This window comes from Orcinus orca, chromosome 20 (genome assembly GCF_937001465.1).
Source record: "Orcinus orca chromosome 20, mOrcOrc1.1, whole genome shotgun sequence".
Lineage (NCBI taxonomy): Eukaryota > Metazoa > Chordata > Mammalia > Artiodactyla > Delphinidae > Orcinus > Orcinus orca.
In genome coordinates, this window is record NC_064578.1 from 10,649,447 (window position 1) to 10,658,498 (window position 9,052).

The following is a 9,052-nucleotide window of genomic DNA, read 5'->3' on the forward strand; positions in this document are numbered from 1 at the left end:
AGCAGAGGCTCAGATCTCAACCCTTCCTAATTACAGCACTACATTTCACTGTTACCCCTGTTTTGTGGTTATTTACTTGTAGTGTCTCTGTGTGGGCACACTGCACCACCATGTGCTGCTACAGGCCTGCAGACAGTAAAGAGCCTTCATGTTGCAGCTTGAAATCCATCATGTCAGTGTGTTTCCACTACAGAAATTGGCAAAGACTGCAATTCAGGCCTTAATTTATTGTTCTGTTGATTATCTAAGACCAGGAGCTAGCAAACCACCCAGAACCTGTTTTGGTTTAGTCCTTAAACTAAGAGTGATTTTTTTTTTTTTTTAAACATTGTGAAGTACCGGAGGAAGGAAGAAAAAGAGGGAGGGCGAAAGAGCAAAAGCATGAAAGCAAGAAATAAAACATTTGATGGTGGCAGGCTGTATGTGGCTGCAAAGCCTTAAATATTTACCAGCAGGGCTTTTGCAAGAAATGTTCCTGAACCTGATGGACAAAATATTAAAAATGCAAATGAAACTGAGAAGCCTCCTTGCTGGCTGTCGCCCTCAGGGGATGGAAGCAGCCTCATTCCTCGTCATGTGGCCCCTTGAGATTCTATGACAGTGAGGAAGAATATCCCTTGTGTTGAATTCCTCTCAGGCTTCGACTCTTTCACCAGGAAGCACCCAGTGCCTTCGAGGTGCTCACCTGAATAGCTCAGGGGATAAGCACCCTCCCTGGAAGTCAGCTGTGCCACATCCCACACTCTCACCACCACGGGAAGGCCCCGCCCCGCATTTGTCTCTATAGTTACAGGTCCCGCCCCCAATCAAGAGGATGGATTCCACGTGGCCTTGGATCACTGGCTCATCCTAGAAGTCTTTCTACTACAAGGGGAACCTCATCGTTGGTGCCACATCTACCTCTTTTATTTACTTTTTTTGGTGTGTGTGTGGTATGTGGGCCTCTCACTGTTGTGGCCTCTCCCGTTGCAGCGCACAGGCTCCGGACGCACAGGCTCAGCAGCCATGGCTCACGGGCCCAGCCGCTCCGCGGCATGTGGGATCTTCCCGGACTGGGGCACGAACCCGTGTCCCCTGCATCGGCAGGCGGACTCTCAACCACTGCGCCACCAGGGAAGCCCTACATTATTATTTTGAGAATTTAATGAGATCATGGATATATAAAAGCACTTTATTAAAATAGAAAGTCTGTAGTGTTAAAAAGTGCTCTGTAAAAAGTTACAAGTGCTATGAAGTCTGAAGTTATTCTTCCTGACCTCTACTCTTCCTCAAATTCATGTATCTGAATGTTTGATAACAGAGCTCCTTTCCAATTCCTACCTCAGAACCCAGGATGCAGGTACACCTCTGACCCTGCTCTGGTTTTGTAACTTCTTCCAAGTCTCCCTGAAGAGCTTATTGAACATGAGGAATACAAAACCCCTTCGTGGTCTATCTAGCAAGTTCACTGTTTACTGAATAAATCCTTCTTTTGGTAACGAGAACTCAAGATTTTCCGTCCTTCCTTCCCTGTCCCTCCCCCTCCCCCTCTTCTTCCTCCCACTTTTTTTTTCCTTTTATTTATTTCACTAACACATTAGGAAAGTGTATAAAAAGCCTTCTAGAGTTTAGCAATAAGAAGTTAGCTCGCACCTCTAGTCAGCTCCCAGACACTGCTGCGTCAGCCAGAGGCCAAAAGATAATAATTACAGTTTTTAAGTTCATCTTTATAACGTACATCTGCTGCCCCACCATATCTATTCATAAGCTAGTCCTAAATTTTCTAAGGAAATAAGGAGGCAAATGTAACAGATTCTCCCCCCAGTGGAGCCCAGCCTTTCAGTGAGATGTTATGCACCCAGGCACACGAGGATCTTTGAGGCTTCTTTCAACAGGAGTTACAACATTTGATTTGAGCTTCTTTTTAACTGAAAGCAGTATTTTCAGTGTTGATGGTTAACAAGAACTTACTTCAGGTGCAGAAATAAAGCAAAAACCAACCAGCTGTATTTCTCACAAGGTCTGCAGAAACACTGGAAACCCACGCGCACATGGATGACATGTAAACAAAAGTTGCATCTGCCATTTCAAGTGCCCACGATGTCACCTCCACCCCATCCTTTTAACAAAGATAAAGATAATGCCCCCAGCCTTTGTTAAAAACAAGACAGCGGGCCCAAAATACAGTAGCTTATCCTAAGCCTCACATCACCAAACCGAGACAATTTCAGTTCTCCCAGAAATCGAATCTTAAATAAGTCAACCAGAAATGCCATGATTGGCGCTACTCAGGTAATCTGCCTGATGGGCCCCTGCTATCCCCTAAAGGAAAGTAACTTTGCAATAACCAACCGGCTTTTTTGACTAATAAAACTTCCTTGTTCTCACTCCCTTCTGCCTATAAAATTCTTTCATTTTGTGCAGCTTCTCAGAGTTTCTTTCCATCAGCTACACTGGATGCTGCCTGATTCAAATCAACGTTTGCTCTTAAAGTTTGTAACATGCCTCGGTTTATCTTTTAAATAAATAGGCGTCAGAGAGGGAACCTAAGGAGACCCCCTCCCCCGACAGCCCCCAGGAGCGCTGAGCAACCAGGGAAGGTACCTGCTGAGTCCCTGGAGCTGGCTGTTTTCTCGCTGCCTCCGGAGGTGCTGGGCAAGTCCTCGCGGTCCTGGATCCTGGACCCGCAGCTCTTGCCTCATGAGCTTTCCGACCATCTGAGCCTTCCTTTTTCTGGCCTGGGTCCGGAAACCTGATGGAAGCTGATTGGTCTGACGTAGAAAGGCTCACGCCTGGATCTGACTTGAGCCGGAGCGAGCCGGTATGAGGCCTCAGGTGAAAAAAATTGTGTTTTAAGGCTGAACTAGCAGGTTAAACTTATCAAAGATAATCTTGAATTAGAGAGGCCATAGTGGAGAACTTTCAACTTCAGTAAGCTTATCCATTTACAAGATGCCCTAGAAAAAGAGAAGTCTCAGCCAACGACTCACTATAAAGGGGAGAAGAAAAATTCCTCTTCCTCTTCTCTAGAGCCTGCAGACGGCATCCTGGGAGAGCTAGCGGAAGCTGGCAAAGCGTGAGACTTTTTACCAGTCACTTCTCCCCGGTCTCTCTCTGTGGTGCCTGGTTGAGAGAGGAAGGCACAATTTTACATTGTCCTTTTCTTTGCAAATTCAGACTCTTATTAATTTGGTTCTGGGGATCCACCGTGGTTTTTTATTTTGTTTTTTTTTCTTTTTTGGCCATGCCGCGAAGCTTGTAGGATCTTATTTCCCCGACCAGGGACTGAACCCCAGCCCTGCAGTGGAAGCGCTGAGTCCTAACCACTGGACCACCAGGAATTCCCTGTTTTTCCTTAATTGAAGTTTAACTGACATACATTATATTAGTTTCAGGTGTAGGACATAACGAGCCCACATTTGTATACATTGTGAAATGATCACCACAGTCTAGTTACCATCTGTCACAATACAAAGTTACAAATTTTTTTTCTTGTGATGAGAACTTTTAAGATTTACCTTCTTAGTAACTTTCAAATTTGCAATACAGTATTACTAACTATAGTCACCATGCTGATGACTAGATATTTAGTTGCATCCCCATGACTTATTTAATTTTAAAACTGGAAATTTGTACCTCTTTATCCCCTTCACTGGTTTTGCCCAGCCCACTTCCAACCCCCTCCTCTTTGGCTATCATAATCTATTCTCTGTATATATGATTTCTTATTTGTTTGTTTTGTTTTTTAAATTCCACATAAAAGTGAAATTCTACAGTATTTTTCTTTCTTTGTCTGATTTATTTCACTTAGCAAAATATCATCAGGATCCATCCATGTTGTCACAAATGGCAAGAGTTCATTCTTTTTCATGGCTGAGTAGTAGTCCATTGTGTGTGCGTGTGTGTGTCTGTGTGTCTGTGTGTATCTCACATCTTCTTTTCCATACATCTATTGATGGACACTTAGGTTGTCTCCACATCTTGGCTATTGTGAATAATACTGCAATGAACATAGGTGGGCATATATCCTTTCAAATCATTGTTTCATTTAATTCAGATAAATATCCAGAAGTGGAATTACTGGATCACATGGTAGTTCTATTTTTAATTTCTTTAGGAACCTCCATACTGTTTCCATAGTGGCCGCACAAATTTACATTCCCACCTAGGCTCCCTTTTCTCCACATTCTCACCCATACTTATTATTTCTTTTCCTTTTATGATAACCATTCTGACAGGTGTGACATCATATCTCATTGTGGTTTTGATTTATGGCTCCCTGATGATTAGTGATGTTCAGCATCATTTCATGTGCCTGTTGGCCATCTGAATGTCTTGTTTGAAAAAATGTCTATTCAGATCCTCTGCCCATTTTTTAATTGGATTGTTTGTTTGTTATTGAGTTTTATGAGCTCTTTATCTATTTTGGATATTAACCCCTTATCAGATACATGATTTACAAATATCTTCTCCCATTCAGTAGGTTGCCTTTTTATGTTGTTGATGGTTTCCTTCACTGTGCAGAACCTCTTTGGCTTGATGTAGTTGCATTCATTTATGTTTGCTTTTGTTTTCACTGCCTTTGAAGTCAGATCCAAAAAAATATCACAAAGAGCAATGTCAAGAAGCTTATTGCCTATGTTTTCTTCTAGGAGTTTTATGGTTTCTGGTATTACGTTCACGTCTTTAATTTTTTTTTTTTTTTTTTTGGCTGCGTTGGGTCTTTGTTGCTGCGTGTGGGCTTTCTCTAGTTGCGGTGAGCAGGGGCTTCTCTTCATTGCAGTGCACGGGCTTCTCATTGTGGTGGCTTCTGTGGTTGCGGAGCTCGGGCTCTAGGCGCAGGCTCAGTAGTTGTGTCTCGTGGGCTCTAGAGCGCAGGCTCAGTAGTTGTGACGCATGGGCTTAGTTGCTACGTGGCATGTGGGATCTTCCCGGACCAGGGCTCGAACCCTGTCCCCTGTGTTGGCAGGTGGATTCTTAACCACTGTGCCACCAGGGAAGCCCTTTAATCCATTTTGAGTTAATTTTTGTGTATGGTGTAAGAGAGTGGTCCAGTTTCTCTCTTTTGTATGTGTCTGTCCAGTTTTCCCAACACAATTTACTAAAGAGACTGTCTCTTCCCCATTGTTTTGATATATTCTTGCCTCCTTTGTCATAAATTAATTGACCATATATGCTTGGGTCTACTTCTGGGCTGTTTATTTTATTCCATTGATCTATGTGTCTGTTTTTATGCCAGTCCCATGATGACTGTAGCTTTGTAATATAGTTTGAAATCAGGAAGCATGATGTCTCCAGCATTGTTCTTCTTTCTCAGTATTGCTTTGGCCATCCAAGATATTTTGAGGTTCCATACAAATTTTAGGATTATTTGTTCTATTTCTGTGAAAATGCCACTGAGATTTTGATGGGGATTGCACTGAATCTATAAATTGCTTTAGGTAATATGGAAATTTTTACAATATTAAGTTTTTCCAATCTATTTATGTCTTCTTCAGTTTCTTTCATCAATGTCTTACAGTTTTCAGTGTACAGATCTTTCACCACCTTGGTTAAATTTATTCCTATGTATTTTATTCTTTTTGATGCAATTGTAAATAAGATTTTCTTGATTTCTCTTTCTGATAGTTTGTTGTTAGTATATAATAACACAATGGGTTTTTTTAAATTTATTTTTTTATTTTTGGCTGCATTGGGTCTTCGTTGCTTTTCATGGGCTTTCTCTAGTTGCGCTGAGCGGGGGCTACTCTTCGTTGCGGTGCGTGGGCTTCTCATTGCGGTGGCTTCTCTTGTTGCGGAGCACGGGCTCTAGGCACATGGGTTTCAGTAGCTGTGGCACATGGGCTTAGTAGTTGTGGCTTGCGGGCTCTAGAGCATAGGCTCAGTAGTTGTGGCGCATGGGCTTAGTTGCTCCACAGTCCGGGATCTTCCCGGACCAGGGCTCACACTTGTGTCCCCTGCATTGGCAGGCAGATTCTTAACCACTGCACCACCAGGGAAGTCCCCACAACAGGTTTTTGTATATTGATTTTTTTAACACCTCAACTTTACTAAATATGTTTATTAGTTCTAACAGTTTTCTGGTGGAGTTTTTAGGGTTTTCCATATACAAAATAATGTTGTTCACAGTGACAGTTTTACCTCTTCCTTTCCAATTTCAATGCTTTTTATTTCTTTTTTCTGACTAATTGCTCTAGCTAAGATTTCCAATACTGTGTTGAATAAAAGTGTCTAGAGTAGGCATCCTTGTCTTGTTCCTGATCTTAAGGGAAAAGCTTTTAGCTTTTTTTCACCATTGAATATAATTTTAGCTGTTGGCTTGTCATATATGGCCTTTATTATATTGAGGTACATTCCATCTATACCCACTCTGTTGAGAGTTTTTTTTAAAAATAATAAATGGATGTTGAATTTTGTCAAATGCTTTTTCTGCATCTATTGATACGATCATATGATTTTTATCCTTCATTTTGTTAATACCCATTGGTTGTTGAATCTTTCTCTCCCAGAACAGCTTTTGCTTTTTTGTCTGTCTCATTTTGTGTCCTGAGAACTTAGCTTTGGAACCATCAGGTTGGGTGTCCCAAAATGTGGCCAGAAAGAAATGCAGGTTGCACTCCATTGGCAACTAGAGTTCTACTGATTGTTGTCAGCTTTCAAGGCAACTGTCTACATCTTTCTCTCTCAGCTGTCTTTTGGGAATGGTTTGGGTCTTGGGAGGGTAGTATCTTTTGCACCCCCCTTGGGAGTATCTCTTGCATCTGAAGGGGAGCAGGCTTTGCCACCCCAAAATATGCCACTTACACATGAGGATTATTTTTTGAGCTCTTGATTATTTTTGAGTTCCTGAACCCAGCAGATTCAGGAAAAGCCCTTTACCTTCCCTTCAACTGCCTAATTTACATGGGAAAGAAGGCCTATACCAGGAAGAAAACTATTATCAGAGATATCATTTTGAAACAGGAGGGAAGGCAGCAGGGCACAACCTTTAAAAGAAGGACATAGCTGTTGAGGATATGACATAAACTGTTTAGAACCAACTAGGTCCAAGATGGTGGAAGATTTGATGTCCAGTGGACCTTGAGCCTCATTATAAGCTCATTGTAATACATTAGCATATGCTAAATGACACACCCACAGGCGCCATGACCATTCCGAGGCTGACCATAAAAGGGCAAAAAGTGGTTGGTGACCCAATTACTGGAAATCCTCACTCTTTCCCCCAAATCATTGGAATAAACCTCCCACTTGTTGGCCATGAAATTATCCAGACCACAAAAACTAACCACCCCATATTTCAGGGCCACTCTCGCCTTTTGAGACGGACTGCTTTCTGTCCATGGAATGTGTATCTCTAAACAAATCCACTTCTTACCCATCACTTTGCCTCTCACTGAATTCTTTTTGCGATGAGACATAAAGAACTTGAGCTTCATTAAATCCTGAGACCAGGTGTGCGATTTCAGTTAAAAGACAGTGGGGGACTTCCCTGGTGGTGCAGATGGTTGGGAGTCAGCCTGCCGATGCAGGGGGCACGGGTTCGTGCCCCAGTCCGGGAGGATCCCGCGTGCCGCGGAGCGGCCGGGCCCGTGAGCCATGGCCGCTGAGCCTGCGCGTCCGGAGCCTGTGCTCCGCAGCGGGAGAGGCCACAACAGTGAGAGGCCCGTGTACCGCAAAAAAAAAAAAAAAAAGACAGTGGGTTCGAGTCCCAGTCCATGGGTTCAAGACCCAACCTGAGTTTTGGTCTGGTTTGAGTCACATCTGAGGTGTGTGGTTTCAGTTTCACGTAAGAAACTTATGTGCCTAACCAGGCAATCTTTGTTTTCTGAACATCTGCTCTGCCTTCCTGTGAATGACCTTCCTCCTCTTGGTATCATCAGACCCCCTAGCACTTTCCTTAGCTCAGGTATTATATAGGATGTCGTTACTTGGCTGTCTTTTGAGCCTTCCTATCTTTACAGCGCTCCGTAAATGTTTGTTTCTCCTGTTAATCTCTCGTATCAATTTAATTATTAGACCAAAGAACTTAGAAGGGAAGAAGGCGGAAAATTTTCCATCCCTACACATCCAAGCTGTTGTTCAATACTGCCAGGAATATTTACTGTTTTTCTCGGCTGAAGCCTGACAAGATATTTGAAAGGATTCTTTTTTTTTTTTTGAAAGGATTCTTTTTAAAAATAGCTCTATGGTCTGAAGTTGGCCAAGTTGGAAACTGATATTCAGAACCTGATAAGAACTTTTTTTTTTAGGCTTTCTCCTTTAACCTAAAATAAAACTATGTACCCACAGGGGGGAGAAACATTCTGAAGCCTTTGTGGAAGGATTTACTAAAACATTCCAAAGTCACACAGCTCTAAATCCAGAACATAGAAACCTTTTGATTTCCATCTTAATGGAGGTGGAAAATCTTCTCCCTGATATAAAGAAGCAAATTGAGGATAATGTAGCTGGGTGAGTGGGTCAACCTCCATATTATTCAGGTGGGCCCCAATCTTTTGAGGAATTAAGAAATGTACTTGTCTTACAAATCTGGTCTTTACAAGACCAGACATGTGGCTCTAGAAACTATTCAAAGCAAACCTATTGTTTTTACCAAGCCCCAAACATTCATCTCGAAAGGCTTGCAGATATGTGCAAAACCTCTGAATTTAGGAAACAAGAGCCCTTGGTGGCAGAACTTGCATTCTTTCCCAGTGCCTTTTGAGATGTGAGTATTCCACAAGCTGGGTCGGGTCAGTCTCCACGTTCAGAGAGTTCAGTCTGGGAGGGGCAGTCCCGTGCACCAGCCATCTCCTTGTGTATCACACTGTATTCACATGAGGAGGAGATTCAGGTTCCCTCAGAGGAGGTTTTGGAGGAGCGAGGAGTTGGCCAGGTTTATAATAAGTTCTGTGCAGTTGGTGGTACCATTTTGCAAATTTGGTAACTGAGTTTTGGAGACATTAAACAATTTGCCTGAGATCACTCAGTGAGCAGGGAAGCCAGGATTTGAATCTTAGGAGGAAAGTGATGTCAATGGAGTATCCAGGCTGTCCCCATTTGTGTGACATAGAGAACATTTAAGTTCCCTAAA

General features: G+C 42.6%; 1 long non-coding RNA gene across 1 annotated transcript in view; it reads right to left on the reverse strand.

Moving 5' to 3' along the window:
* The window catches only part of LOC117196727 (uncharacterized), a 76,810-nt gene extending 73,586 nt beyond the window's left edge, over positions 1 to 3,224 (reverse strand). Inside the window, exon 1 of the long non-coding RNA XR_007474460.1 lies at positions 2,584 to 3,224. This is a non-coding gene — a long non-coding RNA (uncharacterized LOC117196727). The remainder of the gene's footprint in view (positions 1 to 2,583) is intronic.
* Between the last annotated feature and the right edge of the window lie 5,828 nt (positions 3,225 to 9,052).